We start from the raw sequence: 21,663 nt of genomic DNA on the forward strand, positions 1-21,663 counted from the left end.
GGATAAAAAGACAGTCTACGAACAATAGACATCAAACACAGGAAAAATATAGGATTAACCAAACAGTTGCAGTAATTACGTGGACATAAATCGAAATAACTGTTCATAAACCGTGTTGAACAAACCGCGTGAAACATTAATATAAGTAAGTATGATAACGTTTTTGTATGTCTCTTCAGCATGGTTTGAGTTCCATTTGATTTCTTGGGTTTAGAATCTAACTTTGATATTTGTTGTTTCCTTAATCTGATGTTTTTATTGCTTATTTACGATTTTTTACAATGTTGTATATTTACGTTTTGGTGCAAAGAAGTTTACTTCTCTCCTATGAAGATAGCATTAAAAGGTAATAATATGTATATAGATTGCAAAAATATTGGATCATAAATGAAATGAAAAGTTGCACAAAGAACGGCACTCGGAAAAAGGCAATAAATAAATAAATAATATTTAAAAAATTGAAATTAAACAAAGAAATAAAAAGCAATGAAAACATATTAAATTTAATAAATAAAATATTACAATATTGGCAAAAATGTTTGTTAAAAGCTTAATATTTCTAACATTTATTTTTTTCTTACACAAAACAAATGTCATTTACGAAGCTCATTGACCTTATGCTGTGTTATATAAATGCAAAATGACCCAATATAGCGTTCTTAAAATTAAAAAAAAAAAAAAAACTACATCGCAAAATTTTCTGACAAAAGAAATATGCGTTCTTTAAATGCTTCCTTTTTCTAAGTTCTAATAATTTGCAGCAAAGAATTTACTACGCGGAAGAGTAAGAACTTAAGAAGAAAATAACTATTACCACTCAGTAAACTCTTTCGAAACTTTAAGGGGTTGAGTGCGGGTACATTGTACATAGCCCAGAGGATATTAGGAGCGAAAGAAAAAAAATCCTGCATGCGCTTTAAAGTGTTTTGTATTTGAGTTTGAAATTGCATCATATATTAAACTGCAGCTTTTAAAGTAGGTTGTTGAGATAAAAAAGGAAGTATTTATTGAAAATTGCATTTCGGATCTCCTTTCTTTCTTTGTTTCTTGTTAAAAATGTTTTAAAAAAATAAAGCCCTTTAAAAATAGTGTTGTATACAATGATTGCTACGAAGTAGATAATAATACGGTGAAAAAAAAGAAATATCTAGTATTTAAGTATTGTTATTTTAATCTACAGTTCAATTAGATTCAGGCATCGTCGTTTGATGAGACGCTCTTAGTTTAGTACTTAGTGAAATGTTTCAAATATGGGCCAGAAACATTCTAAGGGTTTGAGGAAAAAGCATTGTATTTTTTTTATATAAAATGGTATGCGAAAGAAACTTTGTGAGAAGACTTGAAAGTATAAACATGTTGTGGATTGAGGGCTCTTTATGACGAGTTATAGAGATTTAAAGTTTTTTAATACTAATTAAACTCATTAAACGAATTTTAGATTTTAATTTTTACTTCACAACATTGTAAAGTCTTAGTTTCAACCATTAAAGTTTTGTTTTTTGAAACCTAGCTTACAATTACTTTGTCAATTGTTTTTTTTTTGGGGGGGGGGAGGGATCGTAAATCGCACTTCCTAACGTAGATGACGGTACCATTGCCTCGAAAGTTTGGACTTATAACAGAACGACGACAGTTACCTTTACTGTACAGAGATGGCGATTTATGTCATCTTTACTTCAACATTTTTGACACGATGCTGCAGAGGAGGAAAATTATCTATATAGTTCATCACACGATGTAGAGAAGAGTGACACATGTTTTTCCACTGTCGTAACGTGTTCCATTTTATCTTTATAAAAAATAAAACAGTGTTTCTTAATTTGCATGGTAGCTACAAATACTCAGCTCTTCTAGTTTTTTCTCCCACTCAATTAGAGTTTTTAGTCATTGCAATACGTTTGTAAAATATTCGGCTTGCAAACTTTTTTGTTCAGACCCAAAAAAGTGACAATATTTTTCTATTCGAGGTAAATGATTAAAGTTTCTACACAGAATGTTTGCAGCAATTCTATTGTGAACTAATTGATGATTTTTTTTTGGTAATTGACTAACAAGAAATGGGAATGACAAATGGAATGGGAAAAAACAACTTTACTTTTCACTAAGCCATTACGACATGCTGCGAGATGAAAATATTTCCAAGGTATTTTCTATTCAAATGCAGCTCCAGGGAACCACACAAAAGAAACTAAAAAATCAGCTCGAAATCCCTTTTTTAATAAAAACTCCTTGTTAGCAGTGAAAAAAAAACAGAACAAAAACTGTCTCAAGTCCTTTTTCCCCCTGTCTCTCCTGTTTTGTTGCATTACGTAAGGAAGTTTTGTATGAGAATGAAGAAAAAAAACTTTTGTTATTTAACAATGAAATTCTTACTTCTACCATAACGTGCAAAATATCGTTATTAATAAATCGCACTGATGTATTTCTTATTTTTAATATGAATACTATGCTTAAAAAAATGTTCAGATATATAGTTACTTTGTTAAACTTTTGGTCCTGAAATAAATTGGAAGAAAATCAGATTTTAAGCCATCCATTGATTGAATTGATAAAAGTCGAACTAATTTCATATACCTAAAACAAAAAACAAGTGTTATCCATCATAAAAGGATTAATATACGACTATCTTTTTTCTCTTTTTGTAAACTTTTAACTTTTTCTGACTTAATTTCCTAATGAAGATTAATAGAAAAACCAAATTAATATATTTTGAAAGATTTTATAGGAAGTGAGGAAATCTATCCCTCTCATTTTATGCTATGCGCATCTAATATTTCTAAAAGTTTTATTTTGCTTAAAAAGTATTTTCTCTGCGACTCATTATTATTTTTTTAATAACATTATTTTTAATTATTTACACTTAGTGGCAGAGCAATCTGTTTGCTATCTCTCGCCAACCCGCAGAACTAAGTTGCATGATTTCACAATCAGAGTTACTGTAAGTACAGATCGCCTGGACTACGGTAGTGTGATCTCTGGGAAACATATACATTAAATAGTTTGATTTTAGTAGATTGATTTTAATTTTTATGTAACTGATTTTTCATTTTTATGTAACTGTTAATGAAAACCAAAGACTTTTAAAAGTTTATTTGTGATACAATAAAAATGTTTGGGAAATTTTCGTAGTCTTTCGTGACTTAATTTATTTAGTTGAAGTTTTCACATTTTAATAGAACACTTGAAATTGTAAATTGTGGCTCGAAGAGTTTAGGGAAGTCGCCATTATAACATTGAAATAACGATAATAGTTTTTCCTATCTGATATCACAATCGCATAAGGACTTACTATTTGGTCAAATCTTATGTTCTTAATATCATAATTCTTCGGGACAATTTTTATGATGTGCAGGGGTGTTAACAGAGGAGAGAGCAGAGGAGGGGGGAGCAACTGCCACTCCCTAGATTTTTTTTTTTTTTTTTTTTGAGCGTTATACTGCACTTTGCTGCTTTTTTCAAACTCAATTTTGTGTTTACGATACAAACGGACTATTTAGATAACAATTATTTTGAGCCCAATTTTCGCATTTTTTACGATTTGAAAAAGGTAAAAAAAATACAAACATCAAGTTTGTGTTGAGGAAGATGATTGATCCCTAAATACAGAAATCACAATCAGTATTTTTTTTCCAGTTGACTGATTAATGTGTCATACGTGTTGGATTGTTGGAACGTGAATTGGACAACGAGGTTGTACTTTTTTTGTAGTAAGTTATCACCTAAATCAGGTCTAAGGCAGAAACACTTAAAATACACCGCCAGGCGTGTAACTGGCATTAGCTACCAGTTTGTTTGGCTCTTTTGCCTCCCTTAAGAGGTTTTTCACCTCCAGCTCAGGTAATTCGTATTCCGGGCTGATGAGTGCCAAAAAGCACGAAACTGCAGTTCTCGGATGAAATAATTGAGCTGGCGGTGTATTTTAAGTATTTCTGCCTTAGCCCTGGCTTAGGGCGGCAACTTAAAACAAAATACCATGCTTTGCCATCATTTTTGAGTTGAACCGCACCATTGCTGCGGTCACTCATCTGGTGTGCTAATTCTACATTAGCTACCAGTTTGTTTGGCTCTCTTGGCTCCTTTAAGAGGTTCTTCGCCTCCAGCTCAGGTAACTCCTATTCCGAGCTGATGAGGACGTAAAAGCACGAAACTGCAGTTCTCGGATAGAATAACTGAGCTGGCGGTGTATTTTAATAACGAAGTTGTATTTTTTAATTTTGTCAACCTAGCATTAGTTGAGGACATCGTCTAAGGGTAAAGTTTAACATTACTGAAAAACTAAGAAAGCGAACTTTTTAAACTAGCCATTATAAAATCTTAACAATTCAAGAACATTTACATAAAGCATAATATAATAATTGATAGCAGAAATTTCAAATTACATCCTTTAACTGGAAACAACTAACACTTTTCACAAACTTATGTAATTAATGTCTTTTTAATTAACACGGCCCCAAAAGCGTTCGACCTAGAAATAGTACATATATTCTTTGTTCAAATTCTTTTGCGACATTCTTGAATTTAGTAAGAAAACAAAGTCTGTTCTTTCGCAAAGTACAGGCTTTCACCAAAATATATGGGTACTGAATTCCATTAATGAATTGAGAGCTCTAATTATACGAAGAATTTTAAATGACTAAACTTCGAAAGCCATTGAAAGCTTTCGAGAATATTTATCACTGCGGGCTCCAGCCTGAGTATTTATTCTTAAATGTTCGACGTCGTAGAAGCGTGTCTAACAAAGGCGTAAAATCTTAGATGGATGGAACACCCAGATAAAATTGAACATTTTAACTAATTAGGGGATGTTATTTCAAAAGTAGGAAGCTACTTTCTCTTTTGTGTAGCGAGTTGCAATTATTTTGAATACTAAGCCGCTCTCAGAAGTTAATCTATTTTCTTTTATTGCAAAAGTTGCAAGATTACTAAGTGTCTGGTGTAATGAAGAATTGTTATATGTATGAGTAAAAACACGACAGTTTAAAACAGTTAAAAAAAACTCTACAAACAGCTGTTTTGAGGTTGTAAAACCAAACTCCTTCATTAGTGCTTAAAAGAACGATGGAACACAAAGCTAAACGAAGGACTAGTGAACGAGAAAAAGTTAGACGATGATGAATAAATAGACTGGAAGTGGCTGGAACCGACACGTTACATCAGCAGAAAACAGCAAAGACACCTATACCCATGAAAAACGTTGCATATATCGAAAAAACATTTATAAAAGAAAATGTTCCTAGATATTATAAATTTTATAAAAGAATATGTTTGGAAACCTTTTCATTTATAACTTTCTATAACACACTACGAGCAATAAAAACTGATACTGCAGCTCTGATAGATTTATACTTGGCGTTGGACATAATGATTTTTGTTTGGGTCGAAAAGTAAAGAATTCCTTGACTGAAATAGCACAAATAATCAATATGTATATGTGAAACTGCCTTCCTCGAAGTATTTAAACAAATCAACTCTCTCAAAACACAGTAATCGGAAGTAAACATCTCAGAGCCAAACTGCGATTTTTTATCTACACTGCTTCAACTGCAACTGTAAAATTAGGTCGAAGTGTTAAAAAATTGGCAAATGTGGGCTGCAAGGGTCTTTTCCTATTCGTGCAGGTGCCAAACTGTTGATAGAATCTACCATTAAATTAATCAGTAATTTTAAGTCTGAATGATATGTAGAAAATATATCCAAGATACTTAGCTTTAAAGAAGCGCTTTGCTTAACAAGGACGAACAGGCGCTATTAGTCCACTCTCTCGAATTGGTCCCTTGCAATCTTTTGCAACGAGTTTGAAATTCCCCGTTTATGACAACCATTCAAAGACCCTACAAGAGCTGAAATTGAGCACACACCAGCTGCTGTACGCTAGGAATATGAGAAAAGCAATAAATTGGCCTATTCAGAGTAAATACAATAGGTGGACGTAATCTAACAGATGTTATGTTAAGAACTCTTAAAAGCAAACAAATATGTAGGGGGGATGTTGGGCAGAAGGAAATAGTTAAGATTATTACGCTCTTTAAGCTAGAAATTTTATCCAAAAACAGCAGTACAAAACTTGCTTTGAATTTTTATTATTTATAATTGACAGCCAAATGTGTACCTTTAAAAAAAATCACTTCAGTTTTTTTTTTTTTTTCATTGGGCAGAGTGAAAAATAATATATTTTCTAATAAATATTTAAAAAGCAAATGAGTAAAATAGTGGATGAATAAGAAAATAATATAGCACGAGTAAATAAAATAGTGTATTATTAAATGAAATTATAGATGAATATGTAAGCAATTTAGTAAATGATTGAATAAGTAAAAGAAAGTGAACGATATTTATCTTCCATTCATCAACTTTGCCCCGAATGCACTTCACTAATTGTACAAAACAGTTTCAATAAAAATAAGCTCAACGTCAAATGAAAAAATATCGGACAGAATATTAGGTCTCAATAAATATTTAAAATGTTACCAACAAGAAGGCAATCATTTTTAACGACAAAGCTTGTTTTTTACTTCAACAAAATACTAGAATATAAATTTCAATTTTTTAAAATTGATTGTATAGTGACATATTTTGATCCGCAGAAAAACCTTTTCCTGGCTATAATAGACTACATTTGATACTACACAGTCAAAAGATTACCAGAAAGATGTAGTTAAAAACAGCAAATATTTCCCCATTTCACTTTCCTCTTATTCCCCTACCTCCATTATCAAAAAATTAAAACATTCTGATTCATAACGTAGGTATTATTTTAAATGTTGAAATAAGGAAAATAATGTTGTCACACTTTTTTATCACCAAGCTTTCTGGAAGCACGGAAACAAAACCCAATAAATAAGTTTTATTTTAAACCCAAGTTTCTTAAAACTGTATAAAGCATCAACACGTCAATAAACATTAAAGTTTGAATTACGCATGAATAAAGAGCTACATTTCGCTTTGACAGATATTCTTAACTATATTGATTTAGCACGCGCTGCAAGAGCTCTTTTAAAATCAAGTAAGCCACTTAAATGTATTATATACTTCATAATGAAAATAAAATAAATCCTAAATTATATTAACTTCCAAAAGCACAATCATGTATTCATATGTTTTTAAGAAAAGTAAAAATCTTTAAATGCTCAGTTATGAAGCATTCAGCATGAAACTTCAGTTTAGAGAATTTTACCAATAAAAGCTTTAGCGCAAGCGTACTTGAAGTCCAAAGGGAACTAATTCGTTATAAGAAAACACCCTTGCATTCAAGATCTCCTTTAGAAATTCTAGGGAGAAAAATCGTCAATTCAAATTCTAACATTAGTATTTATTTACCTTTCCAGTTTACCCTCAATAAACTCTATTATTGCCTGACAAACAAAATAGTTTAATATATCGTTTCCGCTTCAGATACGTACTCAAGTACTGTATTCTCATTATATCTTAAAGGTATGGCTTTTCTTTGTATTTTGTCTTAAAGCAGCGATGTCGTTACTTAGTTGACATTATTCTGTATTGGTTAACCGGATAACAAGGAATTAGTTAAAACCGTAGGTGTGCTTGTCATGATACGTGGCTCGAGATGAAAAAATCTCTTAACATAAGTTACTATCAATTACGTCGAAGCAGTTTTTGAATGAGTTTAATGCTTTTTATTTGATCATTTAATGTATTTCAATACTTTTTATTGTCTTTAATATCACAGTAAGAAATTCAGAAAAAAAAAAAGTTTGTAAACTTTCAATAAAATTAACAACTAATTAAAAGAAAATGTTTTTTCCCCCTTAAAATGCTGTTGCATGTTCCAGCTTGCATTTTCTTCTCCTGATTTACGAAGAAAATCGGGAATAGCTGGTACCCCATAACTTCCATACAATAAATCTATACCAGAAGACCCAAGAAAAAAATATTTCAACTTTTACTATAAGGTTTACAATTCATATTACTTACCCTCATTCACTTTATTTTGAAAAAGAAAGATTCCAATCTTATACCTTTAAATCCTAAGCATTTATGTAAAGCTAATGCAGAACTACAAATATTGTGCTTTGGTATATGCATGAAATTTGAGCGATATTGTTGCAATTTCTTCTGATCTACTGAGCATGGAATCTCACCTCATATCGGCATCAAATACAAAGAAATTATTTGATTTGGGAGATTCATTGATGTCATTGTTCTGTGCTATGGTTGGTCGAAAAACACTTTTTTATTCTAATCAATTTCTAATAGCGCGGAAAACTTGTGAATTAGCATCCTGACAACGGAAAAATAATTTAAAAATTATTAAATACCTTGAGGGGGGTTTAGGGAAAATTTAAAAAAAAAAACGGCATGTTTTAAAGACGTATATTTTTTTCAAAAAATAATTTACTTCATTTCTAATAGTATAAAAAATACTTTGTAGTTACCGAAATATATAGAAAAAACTTAGGGGCACATTGTCGATCATTTCAATTAGGGCAGAAAGCCTTAAAATAAAATTTTTAAAATAGAAGTTATAGTATTTAAAAAAATCTTAAAAGCTGACATGAAGCTATAGAAATGTACTATCAAACATCCGTTGTAATGTTTTACATACATTTTTCTTATGCTGATATGACTATGGACCATGTGCAGGACGGTCATTTAAAATTTTCCCGGGGGGGATGAGGCAAAGGGTGCAAATTCAACGGAAAGCAGCCAAACCACTCCCATCCAAATATAAGTAAATTTGCTTCTCAATGCCATAGTGGAGGGCAATGGATCACTTCCTGATCCCCTTTTCAATTTTTTAAAAATATTTTTCTTTTTTTTAATTTTCGCGATTTTTATTTTAAAATATTTTTTTTAATTCCCGCGACTTCAATTTTTTTTAAATATTTTTTTATTTATTTTTCCCGTTATTGGGATGCTAATGCGTAAGTTTTCGGCGCTATTAGAAATAGATAAGAAAATGAAACCCGTTTTTCGACCCACTCGATTATGTGCGCAGTCGTACCATGCCATTGCAACAATAAATAGAGACTCCTCTAGTTCGTATACACTTGTCTGCAGGAAGTAAACATTACTGCTTCTGTTCAGTCTTTCTGTTCAAAGATTACAGGCCTTTGAAACCGTTATCGTCAACAGTAAATAATACAGTAACACAGTGGTCTCGGGGAGAATTTGTGGCTTTGTTGAGGACTTCGTGATGACTCAGCACCGGAAACTTGGCTCCGCAACCCAAATAATGAAACGATGCTTCATCACTTGACAATATCGCAGTAATGTGGATATAGTATATACAGGTAGTAATGTAAATTAAATTTCATAATACCAATTAAATTGGTGGACCGCTTTCTATTTAAGATTACAGCAATCACTTAGACACCACCACTAGCAACAAAGAAAATGCAAAAGACAAAAATATGGAAGTTTTTTCTGCCACGCCATATTTATTTTATCGTTGTTTTAGAATTCTGCTTTTTTACCATGTTCTTAGTACTTAGATGGGTGTATGTCTGTTCGCGAGTGAAATTTTGCAACTAAATTTTCACTCACTTCCTCTGCTCAGATTTTTCTGAAATTTTGTTTGCGACCCCAGATCCAATGACAATGCAATTAATTAATTAACCATTATTTATAATTTAACAGCTACTGTAAGCTGCCTCCCTAAGCCAGGGATAAGGCAGAAATACATAAAATACACTAACACTTTATTTCTTAGCCCTGGCTTAGGGCGGTAACTTATTGTAAAATAACCATGCTTTGCCATCAATCTTTGAGTTTATCCGAATCATTGCTGCGGTCACTCGTCTGGTGTGCTAATTCAACATTAGCTACCAGTTTGTTAGGCTCTCTTGGCTACCTTAGATTTTTAGCCTCCATCTCAGTTACTTCTTATTCCGGACTGATGAGTGCTAAAAAGCACGAAATTGCAGTTCTCGGACGGAATAACTGACTGTGTATTTTATGTACTCCTTTTAGTTTATTACAATTTTGAGCAATATATTTGTACAAATCCGACGATGACAATGAAATATGAGGGCGAAAAAATTCTAGCACAAATAACTATTAAACATCCATAGAACCCCTTGATTTTTCTGCATCAGATAAATAACTTTCCCATAGTCCAAAGTAATTAGAACATGAATTATCAGTGTTAATCAGTAACTAATTTCACATAAGAATGTAAGGGAACCTTGAATTGAAAGTGTCTAAAAAGCAGCTCATTCTGACGATGTAGGATGTTAAAGGTTTTTTTTTTCTTTTTAATTTTTTTGAACGTAAAACAAGGAGGTTGAAACCTAAAACAATAATATAACCTCATTAGTTACGAAAGTAATATACTTTTTTGTTTTTGGTAAGATTAGTCAGGAATAAATATCAGTCAATTACTTGGTATTTTTTTAGATTTATGATTTTATATAAAAATATCTGCAAATAAAAAAATATCAATAGTTAAGTTAAATTGTATGCATCAGTAAACGATATTTATAACTGCAGGCGGCAATAACTGCAAATAAAACATTTTCAACAGTTGGATGCCGTACATAAAGTTTCCTTTGACAAAATATTTCAGAATTCCAACCGGGAACAAATACTGGTAATGGAAATCCGGACTATAGTTCTCTTTCTCGGTGAATTCCAAAAGTCAAAAGGTAGAAAGAAACCAACAAATATTCGGAAAGAAAAGATTCTCGACATTGCCTTTGGGTAAAAATCAGAATAACAGCGAACCTAAAAACGTGCGTTTTGAAAAAGAAATACGACTCTGAAGAATTTCAAAAATAACGTTCTTCCGACACGCGTGGCTTGTTACTCAAGTGACACATGTCTTTCATTGTGTTCGCATGTTGAAAATGCTTTTGTCAAACTACTCCATGTGGCTGCTTCTGGAAGTTTTTTAGGATATGATTTTTGCTTGAGGGGATTGTGGGATTAAGAGAAACAGCGAAATAATGAAATATTTTTACATTTAGGAACACCCTTTATGAAGTAATTAGCAAACATATCCAGCGTTGCCTGGGTCAGTAATATTATTGAGAAACAGTTGATATTTTCCTTTATTTTTAGCTGTGCCCCGCGGTTTCACCAGCGTTAATAAGACAACAATGTATTAAAAAACTACTTTAAGTACATCTTGCAATTATTACATATATAACAAAAGAAAATTACACGTCCTTATCCATATCGATGTTTTCAGTCAAATAAGAAAAATTGAAAACAGAAATTTCTATAAAAAATAATTGAAAACACTTGATTTATAAATTAATTAGTTTTTAAATGAGCTGGGTAATAAATTCTGAATACCTTCCCACTTGCAGCCAGGATCGAAACCGAGACCCTAGGGTTGTAGGCCAAGCGCTTTACTGACTGAGTTATTTGGGCTTCGGCGAAGATATCTTAACATTATAAATTCATCATTATTATTATTGATTTAATTTCAATTTATTGCTACTACATTCCTATTAGTCATAGCGTGATGAAATATTGCCTATAGCCTTCCTCAATAAATGGACTATTCAACACAAAAGGAATTTCGTCAATTCGAACCATTAGTTCCCGAGATCAGCGCGTTCAAACAAACTCTTCAGTTTTATATTATTAGTGTAGATATAGCAGCTATGTTCTCAAACAAAGTTGACTGGAGTCCGAAAAGGCATAGCTACTAAGTTCAAGGTATATAATAAAACAAGTCATTCTGAAATTTGTCGGCACACATTTTTTGTAATGCTATAAAGCAATAAAATTTTTAAAAATTTTTGTTTAATTATAAATTTAGGTCTAGGGATGACAAGCTCAAGTATACATTTTTGTTGATTTTTCTCACTGTTTGATTTTAACTGCTTATGTAATTGGTGAACTCTACGTGGAATGGTGTTCCTTTTTTGTTAACCTATTCATATGTGTTGTGTTGTGACTTATCCTCAGACCATCTGACGGAGTCAGTCAAAGTTCATAAGACCATTGACCCTTAAGAAATCCAATACCAGGAGAGGAGAGGAATAAAGATCTTCCCCTACGAGTCCCAAGCAGCTCATGATACGTTGAGGAAATGCCCGCTAAGTTTGGCATTTTGTACAAAGATTAAAAACCTTCTCGCTTTCACGAAAAGAGAGACTTTTAATGTGACCGTTTTTCAATCTTGAGATAGCAATTTGGGACGCTCTGTCACACTCTAGAGAGAAGGAAGAACCGGGTTGTTTAATTCTGTACCAGTGTTGGTGGGGCGGTGTCTTCCATTCCTTAGAAATTTCAGAATTTACCCTCGCCTAAAATTTTAATTCATTTATTAAATCGCATAGGTAATCCTTCTTTAATTTTTTTCATTCCTTGAATTATTAATTAAATTATTTCTTCATTCGTTGACTAAGTTTCTTATTTTGTATTTGCTGTGTTTTCACTCACTCATTTTTTTTCATGTATGTTTATTCTTTAATCATTTCATTGTTTCACTATTTATGTATTTGTCCCTTCAATCTTTTATTTACTCATTCATTTGCTGATAAATACTTTTAATTATTCAATGCATTATTTGTTTTAGAAAAATGCTTTGTTTTCTTTTTTTTTTTTTTTCAACGTAAATATTTACTGCCACAGATGAAAACTTATATTTGAATGCAAGTTTTATTATGAAGTATATTATTCTTTTTTAAATACTGTGATTTTCAAAACAAATTTTCTATTTGTTCTTTTAAGTAATGCTATTTTAACTGATTTGCTATTATCCACATTCCTTTGTATGCTATTTTTTTCAGCTTTTTTTGCTGCCTTTCTCTTGAAACATTTAGGGTAAAAATCAAAATATACCGGACATCATTATCAACAAATCTTTATTTTGTTTCCTAAATAACTAATGTTAATATATGTTAATATTCAAAATGTCTTTTGAATTTATGGAACACAAATAATAAAAACAAAAACTTAATATTTCATTTATAAAAATTGTCACACGTTACTTGGGGACAATAGGAATACGTTTCTAAATGTAAAACGAGATGAGTTTCAGGAAGATTAACAAGTGCATTTTTTATTATGAACACTACATATTTATGCAACAACAAATGAGTTGCTCAAAACTATAACAGGCATTTGTGTGAAATGTTTGAGAATTTGTGTTTTTAACATCGTCGTCTTAACGTTTTTTTTTTTTTTTTCAAACATTGTTTTTATTTATTTTAGTTTGTATTCCGAAACCAGAATGTCAAGACTAACTCCTTAAACTTTCCAGAAAATTTTCATTAGAATAATCAATTTACTGCAGCACTTGACCTTATTTTCTTTACCATAGGTGCACTAAATGTGACTTATAATGTGTGTTCAATGTGAAGTTCAAGTATTTACCTTTGAAATCATACATAACAAATTCGATCATACTACTTTTTTTAAGTAAAGTAACGCTTGCCCGTTCATCGCTATAACTATCATTGTCTCTTTCACGTAGCACCCGCGAGAAAAGTTGAATATAAAAAAGTATCCTTTTATGTAAAAATGTAAGTCTTAGACGTTTATTTTAGAAATTTGTTCTAGCATATAGCGGAAATATTACCCAAATAAACCTTTTTGCATCTTAAAAACGATCCCAATTTTTCCTAATATTTAGCTACCTCCTTTTGACATTAAAAGTTTGCGAAAAATAAAAACCAACAATGTACTGTATTAATAATAAATAAATACTCTGAACCAGACTGAGGTAAGTTTAAAAACTGCGATTTTTCGTTTATTAGTGCATTGTATGCACTAAGCTTGTTCTTCATCGAGTCATGTGAACGCAGTTCTTAGAAAATAATATTTTTAAAGAATTTATTAAGCACGTCCCATTTTTTGCATGCGCCAGAAAAAAGTTTCTTGTCTCTCGTGTAAAATTATCATAATGTGATTTACGGTCTTCTGGATCCAAGGTACAGAATGAGGGACTAAAACAAGTTTTTGTGATATTTACTTCAATTGATGCCATTTCTAATTACAAAAAAACAACAACATAGTTTGAAAATAGTCGATAGTCTGAGGAGTAAAGTAAATACTAAAAAAATAAATAGATAAATAAATAAAGACTTCAGTCAAAGGCACATTTATCTATTATGCATTGCTTTCATTGTATACCAGTCATAAACTTTGTAATTATTTTTATATATATATTTTTTTTTACAAAAAATATTTTTATCCCTGTCTATCTCCATTTCTTTTATTTTCTCTGTCGGGACGACTTTACTACAAAAATAAAATATAATTTAGCACAATACATAACCTTTTCATCGTACGAATAAATTCTCGAAAAAACAATCTTTTAGCACGTTCTGGCGAAATGGTCACCCGTTGTTTGTTGCAAACACAGTTTTCCAAACAATGAAATGTTTGGATTACGTTGAAAGCATATTATAGCACTTTAGAACAAAGCAAATAGTTAACCAATACTCATTTTGAGGGAACAGTATTTTTTTTTCTTTTTCTCAGCATTCGGACGGTTGAAACCTACTTTCTAATTTGTTCCACATTGTATTAAAAAAAAAAAAAACTTTGTGCACATATAGTTTTTTCAAAGTCCCTTATTTTCAAATATTTTTAAAAAATATTGATACATTTTGTATGAATTCGTTTTTTTTCTTTTTTGCATAAATACTAGAGATATTAAGCCTTCTTTTGTGCAATTATTTTATTGGTCAAGACTTTTACGGGTAAAATAAGCTACATTTTTAGGAAAAAAACCACATATTTAGAAAGAGACATAGAAACATAACTGCAAATTAAAATTTCCCTCATAGGTCAGAAAAGTGGAATAGGAGCTCTAACAGTCTGTCTTTGTATTCCAAAGCATGTGTCATTTGCGTAACAGGCTGTGCGTGACCTTATTCCAATGAAGCCCTTTTTTCTCAAAACTGCACGTCGCCCCCCCCCCCCTAACTCCCTCTTTCTATTTCCAAGTCGTTCCTCCACAATGCAAAAGTCGCGTCTTCCACTTAAAAGTTACTTGTTGATGCAGTTCGTTCTTTGTGCGCTTAGATTCTCAAAAGTTGAAAGAAGGTTCTGCAGTCATGAGACGTGACTTCTGAGGATTTGGATTCGATCCAAAAACGAATGACTTGTACGTTGAAGGAAGGGAGAGCTCGTGGGAGTGTCATTCATAATAAAAAGGCTTGGTTTAATTAATACAGTGAAGTCGCGAATGGAATGTCAAATTTTCTGACCTTTATTTATTAAAGGCTTTGTGATAAGTTGAAAATAATTGTCTGCCCGAAATGGATTTATAAATAAATTGTGGGATAAAGAGATAAATGAATTTATCCATAAAAAATTATGTGTTCATAAATTTTCAAATGGAAAACGATATACATAGAAATATGAATTTATGTACTTATAGCTATAATGAAAAACTTCTTTGAAAAAGCGTATTCTAAAACAAATATTTCCCCTAATTATTTCCTAAGTTTAGCACAGCGGTGGACTAAGTTAAAAAAAAAAAAAAACGTTATAAGGCACAACATTTGGAATGGGATTTATTTTAATAGTGTAACTGTAATGTGCATATTATTTGAAATATTGAATTTAAATAAATGTTTGGAGAGCATTAAAAATATTTCACTGTGAGCTCAGACAAATTGCGTGGTCTTTAGCTATTGACTAGAAGTTCTGGAAGTCAAAAAGGTTATTAGACTGAGAGATAGGTTACTGGTAAAAAAAATGCATCACCCTCGCATTTTCACAACAATGGGATTATGCGAGAAGTTTTGGTCGACCAATTAACGATGAATGTATGTGAAATTCTGCAAAACTTATGAAATAAACATTTAACAGCAGGAATCTGATAATTGTTTACGTAGATCGAGGCTGTTTCCAGACCAAGGCAAACTGCTGACCCCATTCCCATTTTTCCATTTCTGAACCTGCGTGTGAGTTTAGAGAAAAAAAGAAATTCCTTAACCCCATGTCAATTTAAGACAGGATAAAGGTTTTTAATTGTTGCTTACCAGTTTTGTCCTATGGCACGGAGCTGAATCATCCTGGAAAATGACGTTTGGAACTGAAGTAAAGTGATCCTGGATAGTAGGAAGCCCTCCAAAATGCTAATATACACCTGAGCGTTTACTGTTCCTTGCACAAAGTGAAGCCGATCAACTCTTTGATCAGAAATACATCTCTAAATCATTTGGGATACGGGATGCTTGACTGTATGTTGAATGCAGTCGGGATGATATTCCTATTCTTTGCGGCGCGGATGATGCATTATTTTTTTTACCACCTCAGTAGTTATATTAAAAAAAATGTGTGCAAGCTAAACCTTTTTCAGAATAATCATCTTTGCTGTATACAGATGCACAGTAAGGAAAAAAAAATGAAATAAGTTTATCCTACAGTCTATTCATATAGAGGCTCGAGTAGTTTGTCTGTTTATTACTTTGTAAGATTGTAACAGTGTATATCGGAAATGAATGTAATTTCATTATACACATTATTGTTTGTTTATTAAGAAATATAAGTAAATATAATAACTAAAATATAATAACTAAGAAATATTAGGAAACACTCACAAAGAATGTTTCTTTTAGACAAAATTAGAATGATAAGGAAAAGTTAGGACAGGAGATAGCTAAGGTTCTTAAAACAGATTTTTATGTTTACTGTACTCAACAAGATGGATACACGGCAGTAATTTACCCCCCCTAAGCCAGGTCTAAGCCAGACTTACATGAAAAATACCCAACAGCACGGATATTACATCTCATTGAAGATGACAGCTTCAATAAAATGGCATCTGCCTGTATCTCGGTTAATCACTATTCCAGACTGATAAGTTCTACTAAGAACGAAACTGCATGGATGTGATAACCCCTGTCTGAAATTTTGCATTAAGATGGATATGTATTTTTTTCAGTCTTGAGAAGTGTATTCGCTTACAATAAGATAACTTCCGCTTTTAAGGGTGTCCGTGATACAAAAATCGTCAAATTTTGCATTTTTTTTAATCATTTGAATTTTTTTTTGTTTTTTTCTGCTTAAAAAGACGTTGGAATCTTGTTTCTATCTTAATTAATACCAAAGATATAAATATTTTTGTTACATGCATTTCACTAGTATTATATTTAACGTTAAAACTTTAAAAGCGTTTTTCTCCATGAAGCTATTTTTCCCTATTTTTTGCACTCAAACTCTTATTCGCAACTCCAGCGAACTATAGGGGGCACTGCAGTCACTGTCTAATGGCCGACTTAAAAACTAAAACAAACCCATGTGGTAACGAAGAAAATGCTAAAAGTGTTGTGATTTTTGTTCGTATGTATGATTTTTTCGCTTTATTCATTTGAAAAGATTTTTCAAAGTTTTTTGGTTATTGTGACCCATATAGAAAGAGATTAGAAACCAAAAAGTATTACGAAAGTAAACAATTAATGCAGAACACACAGTAAGTTGTTCTGAAGCAGCCATTTTCACGATGTTGAATTCGAAATTCATAAATTTTTGGTTCGCTTCGAACGGCATTTTCATTTTGTACCGTTTTTTCTATACATTAGTACATATTAAGTTCAGTTTCGTGACATTTCCGGCATTTGTTGACATTTTTGTCTCATAGTGCACATACGTGGCAGACTGTCGAGAGTAACGTTTAACACTAGATAATTTATTTCTATGACTATATGATTGGATATCCAAAGAAATCATGCATTTAATTCATTCGTCATGGAAATGATTTACCTGATATGCGAAATCTTGTCAAGATACATTATTCTTTCATACAATTTTAAAACCATAATCCTATAACAGATTTTTGGCGAACTTTTATTTTTTATTGTTCCAATTCTTAACGTTCTTTCTGGATTTTTCAATCTGTTCTGCGATAAATATTTTCAAGAAAATTTATTTGCATACTGTCTATTTCAGCAGGATACTGTAGTAACAAAGGTTATTTAAATCATTTATGTGGAATTAGGTTAGGGAAAAGTGTCCAGTCAATGTTGTTAAGTTCGTTTTTTTTTTTTTTTTCATCGAATTGAAAAACTGATATTTATTCAAATTCACTCAGAACAAAATAAATAAAATGTGTACTCACAGTTTATATATGGTGGTAGTTTTCTTTTCAGTTGATTGACCATTATTTTTTTTTACTTATCGAATTCTGTAATCTTACTATCATTTTATTCCACTCATGATAAAAATTAAAAATGGTTTAACTAAAAACGCGAAATCTCGCCAAGGCTACTTTGCTCGCACAATACTAAAACTATAACCCTAAACAAATTTGGCGAAACCTTTCAGCTGAGAATAAAAGGAATAAAGTAAATTCATTCTCGGTTAAACATTTTTCATTTTGTTCTACGATAATAAATTCAAGAAAATATTTTGCATGTTGTCCATTCCAACTAAATGCTGCTGTAAAATATGATTAGTTAAATTAATTTAAGATTAAAAAAAACTCATATTCTTACAAATTCATGCAAAACAATAAAAAATTTTACCTGGTATAACGTTATCCAATTTTGTTAATCCAGAGTTTTCTTGTTTACGCTTCCACCATTTAATACTTTTTTGAAAGAAATAAGGAAAACTAACATTATTTTGAGAAGCTCGAGAATACTACTAAGGGACGAATTAAAATCTGTAGCTGAAAGCAAACTAAGACACATCGATTGCGTCAATAAATACTCAGAACAAACTGCCTGTGTTTACGTCAACAGACACACGTGGAACGCAACGTGGCAATGTTTTAGTTCCATCGGCAGTTTTGTAAATCACCGCAAGGTAGCGTATTCGAGCGCTGGAGTTCCAAATAAGTCAAGCACTGCTAAAGATAAATTAATGAAATTTGGAGCATATTTTTCAAACAGTTTACTTAAGTTTTTATTCGGCGAATTGAAAAAAAAATTTTTTTTGCAATAAATATGATTTTTTTTTAAAAAGTATCTTCGATTTTTTCGAAATTTTTCTTTAATTTTTTTATATTTTTTATTGAATAAATATTTTTTAAATCGCAGAATAAAAATTGAAACTTAGATATTTGTGCATAATTTTTTCAAAACAAAAAAATGAAAAATGACCAAGAATGTCTCAATTAAAAGCAATCCCCTTTTTTCTTTAAAAAAACGAGTACAATTTAAATGAAAAACATTTTTTAACGAATATTTATGTTATGAGTTTGTTTATTAAATAAATGTTGAATCAGTGCAAAAAATTTCAAAACTCTAAACTCCTCAATAAAAGTTTTTTTAAAATGTGTTCCAGCCCCCTTAACTCTAACATGTACGATTTTTGCTATGAAAGTTAAATGTGGATCATTTTCTGTCTATTATAAATTTATCTCTTTTCATCAATAATCCAAAACCGACTCTAATATCTAAGTGATTTTAAAAAAACTAAAAAATCACTTAAATATTTTTTTTGTGAATTTGGGAATTAACATATAATCAGTTGCTTCTCGCTTGCCTAATATATTAATACTTTTTTCTTACGAGATAATTTAATTCAATCATTAAACTTTAACTAGAAATTACGCCTAGTACGCTTTTTGTACATTTGCATTGAATGAGGGTGTCCCAAAAGAAAACATAAATAATCAATGTTAAATTTCAAAGGTAGAAAAAATTTCAAAAGTAGATTCGTTTTTTCTTTTGCAGCATTTCATTTTTCATAAGATTTTCCAAAGCAGCATTTTAGTTCTTGCACGCAAACTTTCAAGTCGAAACGAAAAAAGTATCTAAAATAACAGGAATACACAATGAATTCTTTTGTAAGACTTTGTTATTTCAGCTTGATAAGTGAACCAAAGCTCAGAGAACAGGTGCACTCGCGAAACTTAGTTCTTAAAAGAAAGTTTTGCCCGTTACTTCTATGCGCTCCAACACGTTACTATTGGTTGAATTTTAAGTTATATTTTTAGACTATTGTTCGAAACTTTTCTTCCTTTGAAAGACTATTTTGCAATCATTCTTTAGAAGTTATATTTGAAGGTAAACATGATGATGCAACAAAGAAAAAAATTGATTTTAAAAATCAAGCAGCAATAAATGAGAGAAATACAGAATTAATAAACACGCTAAACCTTGTTCTACATATTGTTTCATTATCACTTGCGTTGAATATAATCACATGTATTCAGTTGCGTTTTGTAATAACTACAAGTACATGATGATAGGAATTAAAATATATGTTGCTCGACATGCAGCAGCCATGTTAAAAGGTAAAATGAGCAAATATTTTTTTTTCTCATACATGCTTGACTGGGTAAGTAAAATATTACCGGGTGTTCCATATTGAAATAAAGAGACTAGTACTAGCGTAGTACAAACTCTGCAATATTTGATTTATTTAGCTTAACTAAATTCATTCTGAAGCTACAGTCATATAATGTAATCTTAAAAATATGTCGCATCAACTGATAACCACGCATTGAACATCCATAGAAGTTTGGGCATCTATTGTTTTACTGTCAGCTCGATTTAAAAAAAAATAAAAATAAAGCAGCTACAAAATGCTTTCAAAAAAAAAAAAACTAAATTATAAAATGTGTTTTTAAATACCAACATTTCGGATGTGCAACCTTCTCACTTAATAATTTTTTCTTGGCTTAAATAGCTATTTTTTGTTTATTAAAAAAATACATAATACTTCAGAATTAATTATGGCAACTGTTCGAAACATGAAATTCGGCATTGACGTTGTTTACTCTTTTCGTGTAATTGTTTTTGGTTACGTAAGTGATATACTTACTAGCATATTATCATATGAATCTGAGGTAATAATGCGTCTTTTTTCACTGTACTCCAAAAAGAGGTATACTTTGTCAAAGTGTTAGATCAACTGACCAGAGCAACCCATCCTAAATAACACATTGTTGTGTATGCGTAATACCCTTTCAGGTGTTTTCGCATAAAGCAGTTGAAATAAGTACAGATGTAACGTTTGTTGAAACCAAGTCTTCGTTGATAAATTAGTAGCAGATAATTATATATTCTGTTAAATGCATCCTTAAATTTTTACCTCAGATTCAGACTGACTTAAATTTAAAAATTGCGATTAAAAAAATAGCTATATATACCGGAGTTAAAACATCGCACACCCTATCCTTTGCATGCTTCAGAAAAAATGTATTCCTCTGTCCTGTAAAATTACCACAGTGTGACTTAACTCTTTCTAGCTCTGATGTACAGAATTTGCAATTACAAAGTATATTGGGTATGAAGAAGTTTTATTCAGGCATTTATACTTTGGACTAACAAAGCCGGTATGATATTATAGATTTTTCGAGCCTTGATTCATTAAATGCTTATGGTTCACTCAAACTCAGCCATTGCAATATGTTTGTCGAATCCTCTCGTAATTAAGTTATTAATCGAAACCGTGACAATATGTTATAAATTACATTTAATGCTAGACGTTTTCAGTAATTTTTAATTAGCAATGTTCATCATTTATTATAAGTCACCCGTTATTGCTTTTATTTCAGGAGACAAAGAAATCTTTTCAAGAAAAGCACTTCAGTGAACTTAAGCTAGACCTCCCAATGTTTATTGACCCTTAATGGACTGTGTTTTCAAAATTACTTTACTGTGTAGGAAGCAGAAGGATTAACTCATTCCTTTTCCGTCATTTCGCTGAATTCACTAAGCCGATTTTCTCTAATCCGCTAAGGCCCGAAAATCTCCCATAAGTTGGAAGAATGGAACTTAGGGAGAGAAACTCCTAGAATGGTGAAAAATATAAAGTACGATATATTTTAGTATAACTAAG

The sequence above is a fragment of the Uloborus diversus genome, chromosome 2 (assembly GCF_026930045.1).
Source record: "Uloborus diversus isolate 005 chromosome 2, Udiv.v.3.1, whole genome shotgun sequence".
Classification (NCBI taxonomy): Eukaryota; Metazoa; Arthropoda; class Arachnida; order Araneae; family Uloboridae; genus Uloborus; species Uloborus diversus.